This window comes from Moschus berezovskii, chromosome Y (assembly GCF_049115385.1).
Source record: "Moschus berezovskii isolate FMDL1 chromosome Y, NW_MosBer_1.0, whole genome shotgun sequence".
Lineage (NCBI taxonomy): Eukaryota > Metazoa > Chordata > Mammalia > Artiodactyla > Moschidae > Moschus > Moschus berezovskii.
Window position 1 is genome coordinate 9,981,921 of NC_142489.1, and position 17,885 is coordinate 9,999,805.

Genomic DNA, 17,885 nt, shown 5'->3' on the forward strand with positions numbered 1-17,885 from the left:
TTTGCATCAGGTGGCCAAACTATTGGAGCTTCAGCATCAGCCTTTCCAATGAATATTCAGGATTGGTTTCTTTTAGGATTGAAGAGACATCCATTCAAAAAATAAAAACCATATACATCAAGATATGGGAGAATGAATGTTGTATACATTTTTAGTTTCATTTTGATTTTCTGTTTTTTAGACCTTTACTTCTGCAGACTTTTCCCATTAACCAATTAACTACCGGCATAGTAATACCCCCAAATCAATGTTTAATAAGTATTCATTAAATTAAAAAAGAAACAGAATCTGAAGAGATATTTAGCAATTCTTACTCTGTATTTGGAAAAAGTTGGAGCAGCTGTGACAAGGAGGAGACATGGTGCTGTATCCATCCCCGGAATCTGAGATCCACTGTTTGCGATGGCCATTTCAAGAGCCACAGCTCAGCTTTGTGAAGGAGCCAGTTTCACTGATTCTCAGAGCAGTGGCTGAGGCTGACGTATCCACCTGTGGCTGTACACTGCTTAAACTCAGAGTCATCCTCCCTGGTGTTTGTTTCTTATTTTTAAGTTCCTATTTTCTTTAATAGCCAAATTACGAAAACTTTGAAGCCGCATTCCATAAGCTGCAAGAAAGCCATTCTTCCTTGGGATTTGCCTCCCGCAGAGCTGTTGCACTTTCCCCGGTTGTGTGCAGCAGTTCTGATCACATAGCCCGCAGTTGGAGTCTGGCAGGTCACTCGTGCTCTGTATGACCAGTCTCTCCCGAGCATCCCTGCACAACCAGCTTCTGTCCTCAGTTCAGTTCAGTCGCTCAGTCGTGTCGGTCTCTTTGCGACCCGGTGGTTTCTCTCCTCGCAGGGAGAGAAAATAGGAAACCTATTTTCCTTAATTCTCCAAGGCGCTAGGACAATGGTTTTAAAAAGGAGCAAAGTACACTGAAGATTCAGGAATGAAAGACCAGGAAGATAGAGGACCACGGCTAGAAGCAGGTACTGTTAGAACTCTCAGCGTTACCACGGCCAGCTCACGCCCACCGTGAGAAGATCTCCAGTCGTCTCCACGCTCTGGAGTACTGACCCTGAGGATCCCTGTGGTGGAAGGATGAGTGAGGATTGTGACCTGGTGTTTCTTTTCTTTTAGACGCTATTTTTTATTGAGAGTGTTAGGTTTACGTCAACGTCGAGAGGGCGGTGCAGAGGTTTCCCATGTATTTCCTGCCTTGATATGGATACATGACTTCTCCCATTATCGACACCATGGAATGGTGCTATTTTTTTTTTAATAAAAAATGGTGCATTTTTATAAAATCAAAGATGAACCCTCATTATGACACATCATAATCACTCAAAGTCTATTGTTTAACGTAGGGTTCACTTTTCAAGTTGTCCATTCAGTGGGCTTGGACAAATGTCTAATCACGTATCCATATTATAGAATCTCACAGGGTAGTTTCTGTGCCCTGATAATCCTCTGTGCTCTGCCTCTTCATCCATGGAAGATCACCCATGCCTTCTCCGCCTTTCAGTTCAGTTCAGTTGCTCAGTTGTGTCCGACTCTTGGCGACCCCATGGACTGCAGCACGCCAGGCCTCCCTGTCCATTACCAACTCCTGGAGCTTGCTTAAACTCATGTCCGTCGAGTCGGGGGTGCCATCCAACCATCTCACCCTCTGTCGTCCCCTTCTCCTCCCACCTTCAATCTTCCCCAGCATCAGGGTCTTTTCCAATGAGTCAGCTCTTCGCATCAGGTGGCCAAAGTATTTGTGTCTGTTAATACATAGATGAAGTTCTGTCATGTCTTTTATATACATGTAAATTTTCACAAAAGGTCTTGTTTATTGAACTGTATGGCCATAGTTATTTGTGCTTGCTGGGAGCAGTAGAAAAATGACTTTCCCATTAACCGCTACTTAAATCAGTGTCTTAAAAATATAATGACAAGCGTCGTAATTATTTTCCATTGTTCTTACTTGATAGATTTTTTCTGTGAGACTATAAGGCAATTCACACATTTAACTGGAGAATATATATACACACAGTATAGGGTTTCCCTGGTGGCTCAGATGATAAAGAATCTGCCTGCAGTGTGGGAGATGTGGGTTCGATTCCTGGGTCGGGAAGATCTGCTGGAGGAGGGCATGGCAACCCGCTCCAGTATTCTTGCCTGGAGAATCCCCATGGACAGAGGAGCCTGGTGGGCTACAGTCCATGGGTTTGCACAGAGTCAGACAGGACTGAGAGACTAAGCATAGCACATACACAGTATTACACATAGTTAGTGATTTTACTCTTAAAATAATTAAGTGTAACTTGTAACCCTTTTCATGGTCTAAACCGAGAATAGTTTGTATTTTAGCAAAAAAGTATATATTTAATGCACTGTATCCTTTTCATGGAGTCATTTTGTTTTACAAAATTACAGAAACTTTACTTGTCTGTAGTCAGCTAAAGCAGGAGGAGAAGGGGACGAGAGAATGACATGGCTGGGTGGCATCATCGACTCGATGGACATGAGTTTGAGTGAACTCCGGGAGTTGGTGATGGACAGGGAGGCCTGGCGTGCTGTGATTCATGGGGTCGCAAAGAGTCGGACACGACTGAGCGACTGAACTGAACTGAACTGAAAGCAGAAAATCAGGTCAGCAATCAAATGCATAATTACGTATCTTCCCCTTCTACCTAAATGTGTACAAAAGTCTTTATGACCTTAACTTCCAATGAGAAGACATACTCTGCCTCACGATGCTGAGAAAGTGCTCATTTTTTTTTTCCTTTTTAGCAGTCCCTTTTGGATGGATACACGTTAGTGTCATCTCTTTAAAGAGTTACGTGGAAATGGCAACTGCGTGCGCCGAAAGAGGATGCCACGGAAATCGCAGAGGAAGGTTTGTAACTTGAATATCATGAACAGTGTTGCTGAACCGTGTGTTCCCCACGCACTCCGGTCTGTCCTTGGTCAGTACCGCGGTCTCAGGCGTGGAAGCTGAATGCTGTTAAGATAGGCTAGTCAACTTCAGAAGAATCTCCTCCAGTGATCCTTAGATAAGAGAATGCGAACAGGGCACATTGCCACTCCGTCTGTCACTCACTCAAAAATGTTTAAGTACTGAAGAATAACTCTTTTTTTTTTTTTTTTGCTATACAGTAACTCCTTGCTGGTTCTCCATGTTAAATCCAGCAGTGTGCCCATGTCCATCCCAAACTCCCTAACTATCCCTTCCCCCATCCTTCCCCCTGGGAGCCATAAGCTTATTACACAGGATTGAGCAGAGCTCCCTGTGCTGTCCAGCAGGTCCTTGCTGGTTCTCCATGTGAAATCCAGCAGTGTGCCCATGTCCATCCCAAACTCCCTGACTATCCCTTCCCCCATCCTTCCCCCTGGGAACCATAAGCTTATTACAGAGGATTGAGCAGAGCTCCCTGTGCTGTCCAGCAGGTCCTTGCTTGTTCTCCATGTTAAACACAGCAGTGTGTCCATGTCCATCCCAGACTCCCTAAGAATCCCTTCCCCCAGCAACTGTTACTTCATTCTTTCAGTGTGTGAATCTGTTTGTGTTTTGTGCGTGCATTCATTTGTATCATTCCTTTTTAGATTCCACGTATAGGGAATGTCATCTGATATTTCTTCTCCTCTTTCTGACTGAGTACACTCAGTATGACAATCTCTAGGTCCATCCGTCTTGCGGCAAATGGCATTATCTCGCAGAGTAACTTTTCAGGCGGAGAAGGCAATGGCAAGCCACTCCAGTACTCTTGCCTGGAAAATCCCATGGATGGAGGAGCCTGGTAGGCTGCAGTCCGTGGGGTCGCTAAGGCTCGGACACGACTGAGCAACTTCACTTTCACTTTCACACGTTGGAGAAGGAAATGGCAACCCACTCCAGTGTTCTTGCCTGGAGAATCCCAGGGATGGGGGAGACTGGTGGGCTTCTGTCTATGGGGTCACACAGGGTCGGACACGACTGAAGTGACTTAACAACAACTTTTCAGGAATCCTTTCCAGTGTAGAGGATGCGGTGGAGAAAGTAGATACATCAGCTGGAAAGGCAGTGGCTCCTTTGATCTTTTCAGGTGATGCAGGGCACTCACTTTATTAGATTGCACCTGGACCCCTAGGATCAGGAGCTTATCAGATGTCTGAAAATACGGATAATTTGGAATTGTTCCAAAGATGACAAAGATGAGAGCAAGCTGGGGGAAATCACCCAATTAAATAAGCAACGCCTGCTGGAACTTCCACATGATTCAGCACTTAAGGTGAATTTACCATGGAGAAAAATGTTCCAAAGTTCAGAACATAATTAGATCTTTGGACAGGTATGGTAAAAAATAGAGGGAAAAAATAAAATTGGGGGGAAAATTAGAATGAGCTCTATTTTTACACAGTTCTGTATTTGGGCACGCTGCCATCCATGCCACGGAGTCGGACACGACTTAGTGACGGAACAGCAGCAACATATTTTGAAGTTTGTTGGCTTGGCCGTGAAGTTCATTTGGGTTTTTCCATAAGATGTTCCAAGACTCTATACTTTGTTGTGTGACCTTTTTGATTATATCTATTCAGAAGAAGGGCCAGTTGATTTGGAAAAGTGCTTTCGGAAAGCAATTCAGTTTCATGAATCTTTAAATGGAATGAAATATATATGTATCTTTTAGTACATAAATTCTTTTTTTAATATTTATTTGTCTTTGGGAGTGTTGCATCTTTATTGCTGTGTGGGCCTTTCTCTAGATACGGTGAGCAGGGGCTTCTCATCACAGGGGCTTCTCCTGTTGCTGAGCAGGGAGGGGCTCTAGGAAGCTCAGGCTTCAGTGGTTGTGGCCCCTGGGCCTTATAGCACAGGCTCAGTACTTTTGATGCTTGGACTTGGTGACTCCATGGTGTGTGGATTCTTGGTCAGGGATTGAACCTGCATTTGCCTACACTGGCCAGTGGATGCCTTACCACTGAGCCACCAGGGAAGCCTGGAATGAAAAGTATTTTAGAACCATTGCAACACAGTTTAACTTTAACAGCTTTAATTTGTATGCCTGATTTCAGCCTGGCTATTCTTAGGAAAATTAGGAAGCTTCTTGGAGCTGAAGCTCCAGTCCTTTGTCCACGTGATGTGAAGAGCCGACTCATCGGAAAAGACCCTGATGCTGGGAAAGATTGAAGGTGGGAGGAGAAGGGGACGACAGAGGAGGAGATGGTTGGGTGGCATCACCCACTCGATAGACATGAGTTCGAGCACGTTCCGGGAGTTGGTGACGGACAGGGAAGACTGGCATGCTGCAGTCCTTGGGGTCTCAGAGTTGGACACGACTGAGCGACTGAACTGAACAGATTCTTAGGAAAGTCCAGTCTTACAATTCATAAATAGGCCCAGTATCCCATTTCTATGATTATGAATCAATTTCAAGAGTAATTTTAGAGTCAGATTTAGTAATATTTGAGAAGTCTTGATACCCTAAAAAGCATCTTGTAAGATAAATAGGTAATATCTATTCTAGCGGAGAAGGCAATGGCAAGCCACTCCAGTACTCTTGCCTAGAAAATCCCATGGACGGAGGAGCCTGGTAGGCTGCAGTCCATGGGGTCACTAAGAGTCAGGCACGACTGAGTGACTTCACTTTTCACTTTCACACATTGGAGAAGGAAATGGCAACCCACTCCAGTGTTCTTGCCTGGAGAATCACTAGGGTGAGCCTAGTGGGCTGCCATCTATGGGGTCGCACAGAGTCAGATATGACTGAAGCGACTTAGCAGCAGCAGCAGTGAGAACATTTATGGAGCCTGTAGCATGTTAAAGACAAGAAATTATATGTTAGGGACAGCTGTCGGCAGAGAGGAAGAATGAGGCGTTAGTCACTGCTAGTGTTACAGGCGTGATAAAACATGGCCAGGAAATCTCCGTATTCATTGGACAAGACGTCGCACCACGTGTAGGGTCTCAATACCGTAGTCGTTTGAAGTCATTTTTCCTTTAGCATTATGATGTGCAACCACTAGAGTTGTTTGTACAAATGTTGTTGGTGGGGCACCACGCCTATTGATTCTCACCCGGTGCCGGGGAGCGGAGGGTTGTGGAAGATGGCTCTCCGCTTCCTGAGGCCCCCACAGTTGATGCGAATACTCACCCAGCGTGGAAACTCCTGCCTGGAGTCAGAAAGAGAACTGAGCTTGGATCCTTGTCTCTATGTCTCCGTCACTTCCAATGAGATGAGTAAGACCCGGCTTCAAATATATGAGGTTTTTTTTTCAACATATTTTATTTTTCAAATATTTAAAAAAGTAATGTCTATTTATTTATGGCTGTGCGTGTAAGCTTTCTCTCGTGGTCGTGAGTGGGTTTCGCATTGTGGCGGCTTCTCTCATTGTGGAACACGGGCTCCAGAGTGCAGGCTCGGTACTTGTGGCTCCCAGGCTCCAGAACACAGGCTCAGTAGCTTTTGTGCACGGGCTTAGTTGCTCTGCAGCACGTGGGATCCTCCTGGATCGGGGATGGAGCCCACGTGTCCTGCATTGGCCGGCAGATTCTTAACCACTGGACCACCAGAGAAGTCCCCAGCATAGTTTAGAAGCAGCGATAAATGAAGATATTCCCTGAGAAGTGGAACCCGCAGTCACGGTCTAAAAAGCAAAGTTTTAGGCCACCCCCAAGTTAAATGAACAAAATGGGGTTACAGTCTCACGAAAAGGCTTGGTATTCACTTCCAGCTAAGGATGCCAGCTGGGTGCTTCTTGTTCCTTGTGAAGTGGCCGGCATGTGATCTGGGGCTGTGATGATGGGAAATTTGGGTCATATTAAGAAACCATCCTACTGCTTCGTACCAAGCCAGGAACAAAGGAATACTCAGAAGTCAGAAACAGTTTAATCAAGTGTGTTAAAGCAAATGCTGAGGGGGACATCTCTCTATTGCCTTCCCCTCGTTTAAATGAATGCATGCAGGGATAATGAAATAAGCATGCATGTTGCTGGAGAGAGCTAGGAGATACAGTATCAGCTGAAGCTGACAGTGTGTCCAGAAATGATAGATGTATGTGGCACAGAGTCCCAGCAACCCCGGGGCCTTGTGGTGGTACTCCCTCAGGCTTAAGGAGGCACCTCATGCAAATTTATTTGTAAAGTGATCTATCAATCTGTAACTGTAAGTTTTATTGGTAATCTGCAAATTTTATTGATAGATGTATCTATAAGATTTTTTCATAGATGTGTCTATAAGATTTTTTGATAGATGTGTCTGTAAGTTCTATTGATAGATCTATCTGTAAGTTTTATTGCTATATCTATTAGTTTTATTGATAGATGTATCTGTAAGATTTTTTGACAGATGTATCTATAAGTTTTATAGATAGATGTATCTGTAATTTCTATTGACAGATGTATTTGTAAGATTTTTTTGATAGATGTATCTATAAGTTTTATTGATAGCTGTATCTAAGTTTTATTGATAGATGTATCTATAAGATTTTTTAACAGATGTATCTGTAAGTTTTATTGGTAGATGTATCTGTAAGTTCAGTTGATATAGATACATCTATAAGTTCTAATGATAGATGTATCTGTAAGTTTTATTTATAGATGTATCTGTAAGATTTTTTGATAGATGTATCTATAAGTTTTATTGATAGATGTATCTATAAGATTTTTTAAAGATGTATCTGTAAGTTTTATTGATAGATGTATCTATAGGTTTTATTGATAGATATATCTGTAAGTTCAGTTGATGTATCTGTAAGTTCTAATGATAGATGTATCTAAGTTTTATTGATGCATCTGTAACTTCTATTGATAGGTGTATCTATAAGTTCTATGCATAGATTTATCCATTAGTTTTATTGATGTATCTATCAGTTTTATTGATGTATCTATAAGTTCTATTGATAGATGTACCTGTAAGTTTTATTGATGTATCTATAGGTTTTATTGATAGATGTATCTGTACATTCTATTGATAGATGTATCTATAAGTTTTATTGATAATATATCTCTAAGTTTTATCAATGTATCTATAAGTTTCATTGATAGATGTATCTGTCTTATTGATAGATACATCTCTAAGTTTTATTGATAGATCTATCTGTAGGTTTTACTGATAGATGTATCTATAAATGTGTCCCCTATACAAATTTAACTATACATTTATTTATCCACCCATCCACTTATTCAGAAAGTATATTAGCTCATTCTCATAGTAGGATTAGTTCCCTATTGCTGCTTGAGCAAATAAATACACATTTAGTAACTTAACACAGCCCACAGTTATCATCTTTCAGGTCTGCAGGTCAGAAGTTTGCAGTGGGTCTCCTTGGGCTAAAATCCAGGTATCGGCGGGGGACGAGACAGCATTCTTTCCAGAGGCTCCAGGGGGAGGATCCAGTGCTTTGCCTTTTCTAGTTTCTACAGGACACTCCCATCGCTAAGCTCGCTGCCCCTGTCTCTACCTTTGAAGCACATCCTTTAATCTCTGCTTCTTACCTTGCATCACTTTCCCACCTCTGACCATCCTGCGTCCTTCTCATAAAGAGTCCTTGGGATTCCATTGGGCCCACCAGATAAGCCAGGATAATTTTCTGTCCGAGGATCCTTAATTTCTTCCCATCTTCAGAGTCGCTGCATGGTACTATCTGCACAGGTTTCTGAGATCAGACCATGGGCATCCCGGAAGAGGGGGAGTTACTGCGTCTACTACGGTATTCTGTAGACACTTGCTAATCAGTTTCTCTGTGACAACTGTAGTTTTTACTACTTAACTTTCGAACTTTAAATCACACTCCTTGGTTAATAAGCTACATGGACTGCACGTCCCAGCACTTGTGATTGATTTACTCGATGAGAGTCTGGAGTTAGAGGAGGCCATGACTTCTCTCTCATTCCTCTTACCTTGCACCTAAAACCACATTTACAGCTTTATATTTCTAAAAGTAAGATATTCCCTTCTGTTTTCTCTTTCTGAAAAGTGTACTAGTGTTTTTAGAAAAAAAGAAAATGAAGCACTTGATTGGACAACATTTACTTTTATTCTCTTATCTCAAATTGTATATTCCTGTTATCTTTTAGTTTTATATTCTAGGTGTTCCCCTATTTTGTCTTCCATTGTTCCAATGAACTATTCCCATCCTTCTGTTTTTAATCTTCAAGTATTCTTTCTGGCTTTTTAGTTATTTTCCTTTGTACATAAATTTAATCTTTGCCAATGGATGCAGAATGACTAGAATACTGTTGAGCGTCAAGTTGGTGTGTGTTTTGCATTCTCTTCGCTAAACCGCTTCTTTTGTTTTAATTTATTTATTTTAATTGGAGGCTAATTACAGTATTGTAGTGGTCACATTGGAGAAGGAAATGGCAACCCACTCCAGTGTTCTTGCCTGGAGAATCCCAGGGACGGGGGAGCCTGATGGGCTGCCATCTATGGGGTCACACAGAGTCGGACACGACTGAAGTGACTTAGCAGCAGCAGCAGCAGCAGCAGTGGTTTTGCCATACATTGAGCTAAACCACTTCTAAACCACTAAACCCCTTCTCTTTGTTCAAACCCCATTTGAGATCAGTGTTTAATTTACCAGGCGGTTGGTGTGAGTTCCTGTCACTGCAGTTCTGTGACGTTCTGCTTCCGTCCGTTTAGTGAAAGTGAGAGCTGTCCAGGCGTTCAGTACTGATGAGCAGGCTTTGTGACCTCCAAGGTTGTGTTGAATTGCTCAATGTCACAGAGCCCCCGAATGGTACAGCAAGAATATTACTTCCTCGGGGACATCAGGACTCACCCGGTAGCCTTTCCGCTTATAAAGAGAAGAGCCCTCGGGGTTTTCCTTGTTTGCTTTCGTGCAGGCACGTGGAAGGCAGGCTGAGAAACTGTGAACTTTCCCTTGCAGGCAGCTCTGTCACGCAGCTCCGTTTCCCCCTCCACTGGCCTGTTTTTGTTTTCCAGGTCTGATCATCGTCAGAGAATGAAACACACGTTGTGGAAGGTGGGTTGGACTGTTCAGTTTCTGACCTGAACAGGCCTTCCAGGATGAGATGGTTGGATGGCATCACCGACTCGACGGGCGTGAGTTTGAGCAAGCTCCGGGAGATGGTGATGGACGGGGAGGCCTGGCGTGCTGCGGTCCACGGGGTCGCAAAGAGTCGGACACGACTGAGCGACTGAACTGAACTGAGTCCTTCCAGAAACCTATTGGAATCAGTTGTTCGGTGTTTAAGCTCGTCCACTTTTCTTTCTAGTTATAGACTCCTTCCTGGTTTTTGCTTTTCTTTTTAAGTGGGCGTCTGGGAGTGACTGAAGACCTGTGATCCTTCTCCACCTACAGTGTGGAACAAAAACACACTGAGAGCGTATGTTTAAATAGTCACATTTACAGAGATTTATGTTTCCATGAACACATTTTCGGGTATGTACAGGGCAATTTGGTCATCCACAGCTGAGACACAGAGAATGCAATTTCCAGAATAACCCCTTATTTCACTGACTCTTTTTCCTTCTCTTGTAAATGAAGAGATTGGATAAACGGTCTGTGGTGTTCCTCTGTGCTAATATCCTGTATCCTTACCCTCTGCTATAATATAGGGAAACATTCAAGACACAAATAACATATGCCATTTTTGACATTTGCTTCGCAAACCAAAACGCTGAATTACTAATGACAGCCCATTCCTAAGAACTATTTACATATCATGTGACAGTTACACTAATCACTTAAAACGTGACGTTATATTCCTGGAATTAAGGTTCACAAATAAGAATATAGCCTTCCATCTGAAAGAAGAGAACGTAAGGTATTTTTGTATAGACTTTAAGAAAAATTCTTCGATTCAGTAAATATGAAAGCACATCTCCAACACCTCCTTATCAACAGGTTTATTTTAAATATCTGTTGCTTTCACTGTTTTCTGAACTGATGGAAATAGAAGGTTCAATCCTGCCTGGTGACTTGAGGGTTGCAGAACTATAGACTGTACCCTCTCCTTTCAAATATAAGCGAAGAAAGCGCCTCCCGAGTAAGGACTCTTAAACTTTGGGTTTCACATCCATTGTACTTTCATCAGATACATTTTATATGTGACCCCTGCTGCTGCTGCTGCTAAGTCACTTCAGTCGTGTCCGACTCTGTGCGACCCCATAGACGGCAGCCCAGCAGGCTCCGCCGTCCCTGGAATTCTCCAGGCAAGAACACTGGAGTGGGTTGCCATTTCCTTCTCCAATGCATGAAAGTGAAAAGGGAAAGTGAAGTTTCTCAGTCTTGTCCGACTCTTTGTGACCCCATGGACTGCAGCCTACCAGGTTCCTCCGTCCATGGGATTTTCCAGGCAAGAGTACTATAGTGGGGTGCCATCGCCTTCTCTATTCTTATCCCTACTGTGTGCCTAAATTAGATTGGAAATTACAGAGCAGAGGATGCCCGTGGCACTGAACTGCTCATTGTTGTAAGTTTGAGAAGACAGCAGACGAGCATCAGTTGGGCGTTTTGACATACAATTCATCACATCATGCCGGGAACTGCTCGTACAAGTAGGCATAATGTGTGAAATAAAAAGACAGAAATAATGTGTGAGGTACACGCAGTATAAAAATAAGACTTTTCATATTTCATTTCTTCTTACTCATGGGCAGTCATCATTCTTAGCATTTGTTTTGTTACACAACTTGATCCAGCTTTCTTTTTTTCCCGTTTCTCCTTTCTTCTGAAAAAGAATCAAGGAAAGAAGAGCAAGCACAGAAACAAAAGCACAGATCATCTCACACAGGGTGTCCTGGAAACTGGCAGCTTTTCAGCTTTACTCATACTGTGTCTGTATTTTGAAAAGACGCTCACATCCTTCGGTATTCTTTACGTCCGGCACAAATTCGCCCTCCTGGGGACTCCTCGTATCGTAAGGCGTTAAACCGAGGGCTTCAAGGAAGACAGTGATGAATCTGGGGCAGATTTTTGCCTTTCACCTGCAGGGGCTGCCAGATGTCTTAGATCAGGCAGCATAGACTGTCCAGGGCCATGTCCCTGGGCGGTGCAAACTCACGATAGAAGACACACTGAACGCCACATGAGAGGTCCTCATGTGGCACGTCGCGTCTGGACTGAGCCGTCGAGAATGGACAGCAGCTAGGCAGAAGGCGGGAGGAGAAGGGGACGACAGAGGATGAGATGGTCAGATGGCATCACTGAGCAAACTCCGGGAGTTGGTGATGGACAGGGAGGCTGTCTGCGTGTTGCAGGAACTGCGTGCTGCAGTCCACGGGGTCGCAAAGAGTCAGACACGACTGAGCTGAACTCAACTGAGGCGGGTGTACCAGCGCCCCGCTTGTGCCAGGGCACACGTTAGCACGTGCTGCAGAAACAGCACGTTTCTGGTGCTCTTGGATGGAGGCAGAACTTCACAAAACTGCAGTGACAGGAACTCACCAGTCCAAGGCGCCGGTTTGATTGGAGTCAACACTGTGTGATGTCACAAGAATTAATGACCAAGAAGATTGGAGATGGGTCCCGGAGAACTTGACTTCCAGCGGGAGAGTGTCATGCTTACCAAAGCAGGTAATGATGGTTCATTTTGTAAAGCTGATTTTATTTATTTCTTGGCTGTGCTGGGTCTTTGCTGCTGCACAGACTCTTCTCCAGTTGGAGAAGTTGTTCTCTGTTTATGGTTCGCAGGCTTCTCATCGCAGAGCACAGTCTCTAGGGCGCACGGACTTCAGTAGTAGCTTCATGTGGGCTCAGTGGTTGTTGATTCCTGGGCTGTAGTACTCAGGCTCAGTACTTGTGATACACGGACTTAGTTGTTCTGGGGATGTGGGCTCTTCCCAGACTGAGGATCGAACTTGTGTCTCCAGTGTTGGCAGGTGGATTCTTTACCACTGAGCCACCAGGGAAGCCCCCCGTGATGATTCCTTATTTTATTTTTTTAAAGCAGCAGCATGGGCGGGTCAGTCCCCGCTCTGTTTCGGGAGGATGGATCTGGCGGTGGACGGTCAGAGGGAGCTCAGACCAGAGGCTGGAGATGGAATGAGAGAAGGAGGAGGTGCCTGCCAAAACGTAGGTGAAAGTCACCCAGCTGAGAATCCAGGAAGGGTGAATTTAAGAGACGTGTGGATGGTACAAGCAGTGTGACTTGTACAGTGCAGGAGGAAGGAGACAGGATTAACCCCCAGATGGACCTTTGTTGCCCATTTGTATCGTATGAAAGTAAAAGTCCCTCAGTCGTGTCCAACTCTCTGCGACTCCCATGGACTATACAGTCCGTAGAATTCTCCAGGCCAGAATACAGGAATGGGGAAACCCTCCCTTCTCCAGGGCATCTTCCCAACCCAGGGATGGAACCCAGGTCTCCCACATTGCAGGCGGATTCTTGACCAGCTGAGCCACCAGGGAAGCCCAAGAATACTGGAGTGGGTAGCCTGTCCCTTCTCCAGTGGATCTTCCTGACCCAGGGATCGAATCCAGGTCTCCTGCATTGCAGGCAGATTCTTGAGCAGCTGAACCACCAGGGAAGCCCTTTATTGCGCACGGTCATCTCAAAATAGCCAGTCCCAAGCTTTTGGGGCATTTTATTTGGCGTTGCTCTGATTGAAGTATAGTCAACTTTACAATATTATATTAGTCTGACTTACTTCACTCAGTATGATGGTCAGTAAGTAGGTCCATCCGTGTTGCTGCAAGTGATATTATTTCCCTCTGTATACTGACTCTGTGATATTCCATTATATATATATTTATACACACACATGCACGCACACACACGCCCAATATCTTCCTAATGCATTCCCCTGTCAGCACACATTTACACTGTTTCCGTGTCTTGGCTATTGTAAACACTACCGCAGGGGACACAAGGGTGCATAAGCAATGCTAGAAATGAACTTATTTACAAAACAGAAACAGATTATCCGAACTTGCAGGCAGAAGAATGAGGGGAAGGGATAGATAGGGAGTCTGGGATGGACATGGACACACTGCTGTGTTTAACATGGGGAACCAACAAGGACCTGCTGGACAGCACAGGGGACTCTGCTCAACACTCTGTAATGACCTTACGGTTCCCAGGGGGAAGGATGGGGGAAGGGGTAGTTAGGGAGCTTGGGATGGACATGGACACACTGCTATATTTAGCATGGAGAGCCAGCAAGGACCTGCTGGACAGCACAGGGAGGTCTGCTCCATGTCATGTGGTAGCCTGGATGGGAGGGGAGTTTGGGGGAGAATGGATATATGTGCATGTATGGCTGAGTCCCCCTGAAACCATCACAACATTGTTTATCAGCTATACACCAGTGAAAAATAAAACAGTTTAAAAAATAGTATATTAGTTTCAAGTGTACGACAAGCTAATGCAATATTTTGATAGGTTTTACTCCTTATAAAGTTATTAAATATTGACTATATACCTTGTGTTGGCCACTGCATCCTTGTAGCTTATCTTATATCCAGAAGGGTCAGAAGTTCTCATGGAAGACATTGGTATTAGTTTTCTACGACTCTGTAACAACTGACCAAAGGTGTGGGGACTTCAGACACAATCTGTTTATTAGCTCACAGGTCTTGTAGGTCAATAACGCAGCAAGGCATTGCTGAATTCTTTGCTTAGGGTCTTGGAAGACCAAAGTCACACAGTGCCCTGCAGGGTAGGCTCCTGACTGCGGGCTCTGTGGAGAAGACCCCAGATCCAAACTCCCTCCCATGGCGGAGAAGCAGCTTCTTGCAGCTTGTCGGTGCAGGCCTTTGCTTTATTGCTGGATGTCGGGTGGTGGCCATACTCTATTCCTGGACATCTCTCGCCTGTCCCTGCACGTGGTCCCCTGTCTTCCAAGTCAGCAACAATGCACTGACACACTTTTTAAAAATTATTTTTAAATTGCAGGATGATTACTTTACAGTGCTGTATTGCTTTCTGCCATTCAGTTCAGTTCAGTCGGTCAGTCGTGTCCGACTCTTTGCTACCCCATGAACCACAGCATGCCAGGCCTCCCTGTCCATCACCAACTCCCGGACTTTACCCAAACCCATGTCCATTGAATCGGTGATGCCATCCAGCCATCTCGTTCTCTGTCTTCCCCTTCTCCTCCTGCCCTCAATCTTTGCCAGCCTCAGAGTCTTTTCCAGTGAGTCAGTTCTTTGCATGAGGTGGCCAAAGTATCGGAATTTCAGCTTCAGCATCAGTCCTTCCAGTGAACACCCAGGACTGATCTCCTTTAGGATGGACTGCTTGGATATCCTTGCCACCCAAGGGACTCTCAAGAGTCTTTCCCAACCCCACAGTTCAGAAGCATCCATTCTATAAATTATAAAGAAAGCTGAGCGCCGAAGAATTGATGCTTTCTGCCGTACAGCCGTGCAAGTCAGCCATTACTATATATGTGTGTGTGTGTGGTTATGTATAGGGCTGTTACTCATATCACAGCGGAAATTTTATAACATTCCGTGTATATATATATTATAAAACAGTCTATGTATATAACAATGTTATAATTTAACATATGTTAAAATATTATAGCATTATAATGTTATAATACACACACACACACACAGAGTTATCGCCTCCTTCTTGAACCTCCCTATCTTTCAGCCATCCCACCTCTCTTTGTCATCTCTGAGCACCAGGCTTAAGCTCCCTGTGCTAGACAGCGGCTTCCCACTAGCTGTCTGGGTGACTCATGGTCGTGTGCAAGTCAGTGCAACTCAGTTCACGCCACCCTCTCCTTCCCCGGTGTGTCCACACGTCTGTTCTCTACGCCTGCATCTCCAGTCTTGTCCTGCACCATCTTCCACGTATATGTCTTAAACGTGTCTTTCTGACTTACTCCATGTGTCGGGCTCTAGGTCCGTCCACCTCAGTTCAGCTGATTCACGTTGGTCCTTCATATGCCAGGGGTCTCTCTGACTTTCCCCGTCTGCTCAACCGCCAGCGAAAAAGCTCTGCTTGTGCGGCAGAACCGGCCAAGAGGATCAGAACCTCTAAGATAGTCTCCCCTTTAACTGACTCAGACGCGAGTGATTAGGTACCCCTGTTGGCATCGTCCACAAAGCCCCTTGCCTCAGGCAGGCAGTGACGTCTGCTGTCTGTGATTCTGGGGTGCAGGGCGGAGCGTCCTGGGGTCAGGGAGACTTCCATCTTGCCAGGGCATCTCTTACGGGATTGCTGTAATGCGGGGGTGGTCGCACGTCTCTGCCACTTTCTGCTGCTCGCCGTCTGTGTGCTTGGTCGCCTTTTACGCTATGATTCAAGAAGGCAAGGCAAGGCCAGCGCACAGGTGAGCAGATAAGGAAGTGAGCTGTGCTAAGGCACCAAAAGTGTTGTCTTAAAATAGCCCTGGCTTTGGAAAGGGTGGGGTTGAGCCCAGATGCTGTGAGCGTTGCAGAACCGGGCTTGTCACGGCGGGAACATACTCAGAAGCGAAGAAATCTGTCATCACTCAGCTCGTGCCAACAGAAGCTTCAGACCCCATCCGCAGCGGGTGTATGAATTGCGCGGCGGCAGTGTGGTAAAAATAGACGATTATTACACTTGTAGATTTAGAAACTAGCCAAATCTTACAATCTGAGAATTACAGTGCTTGTTTTATGGTGACAAGATTTTTTTTTAAAAGGACAGTCATTTGCAATCTATAACAGGTGCAAGTGGAAAATTGTGAGTTTTTTTGGGTACGTGTGGCTGTGATCATGTTCTGTCTCTTAGAGACATTAAAACCCTTAGATTGTGTGTTTCCCTCCATCTGTCTGCGTCTCTGCTGACAATGCTGTGGAATCATCGCCTCCCGCTGAAGCTTCATTTGGCCTTTGAATCTGTGGCTGCTCATGTTTAGAGAAACTGTGGACGTCAGTTCTAGGATGGGATTGTCCACTTGGCTCCACTGTTAGGGCAGCAAAGTGATGGCAGAGTCAGACGTAGACTTGATATTGAATGGAAGTCAAATTTCTAATGGGACATGTTCCTCCCCTTGAGTTTTTATCTTTTACTTTAATAATATAATACCGCATTGCTGTGGCAAGTCACGGTATGATGTTGGAGCCAGTCGCTATGAGGCAACTATCTTGCCAGGCAAGGGGGCTCCCCGGGGACGTTGAGACAGATCAGAGAGGACATACCCCTTCTGTATAATTTACCTTTGTTCCCTTTCTCTGTCTTTCTACGTGCACTGCTGTGTGTATTTTGAATTTTTTAAAGTTGTTTTGATTTTACGTTTAGATTTTCTTTGAGTTTAAACACTCAGCATCTTTGGTTTTCCTCTGTCATACATTTATATCAGATATCTTGGAGTTTTTCTTTTGATCCACAGGGCTACGTTTATTCTCCTCATTTTCATTCTTCAGTTCAGTTCAGTCGCTCAGTCGTGACTGACTCTTTGCCCCCCCATGGACTGCAGCACGCCAGGCCTCCCTGTCCATCACCAACTCCCAGAGTTCACTCAAGCTCATGTCCATCAAGTTGGCGATGCATCCAGCCATCTCATCCTCTGTCATCCCCTTCTCCTCCTGCCCTCAGTGTTTCCCAGCTTTGGGGTCTTTTCCAGTGAGTCAGCTCTTCACATCAGGTGGCCAAAGGATTGGAGTTTCAGCTTCAACATCAGTCCTTCTAAGGAACACTCAGGACTGATCTCCTTTAGGATGGAGGGCTTAGGTATTTCATAGCAAACTAGAGACTTTGTGACAACTGACTGTCGTAACTTCAACAGTAATGCAACTGTGCAACTCGCTTGTTTCAGATTGGCTCAAAATGTTTGAAAATTCCAGCTGTGATATTTATAACAGACCTCTACATTCATGGGGTCGCGGAGAGTCGGACACGACTGAGCGACTGAACTGAACTGAACTGATATATAACTGCAGAGCCATTGCAGTTTACTGGAAACTAGAAGTCTATAAAGGCTGATAGGCTGGAGAAGTCATACATAGTAACATGAAAGATACTTGAGAAGTGTGTTTTTCTTCATGGCA

The 17,885-nt window shown here is 44.7% G+C and overlaps 1 long non-coding RNA gene across 1 annotated transcript in view; it reads left to right on the top strand.

The window, feature by feature from the left end:
* Positions 1 to 2,458: 2,458 nt before the first annotated feature.
* Positions 2,459 to 17,885, top strand: part of LOC129564343 (uncharacterized) — a 69,509-nt gene continuing 54,082 nt past the window's right edge. Inside the window, exons 1-3 of the long non-coding RNA XR_016037002.1 lie at positions 2,459 to 2,621; positions 2,763 to 2,868; positions 9,896 to 12,491. This is a non-coding gene — a long non-coding RNA (uncharacterized LOC129564343). The remainder of the gene's footprint in view (positions 2,622 to 2,762; positions 2,869 to 9,895; positions 12,492 to 17,885) is intronic.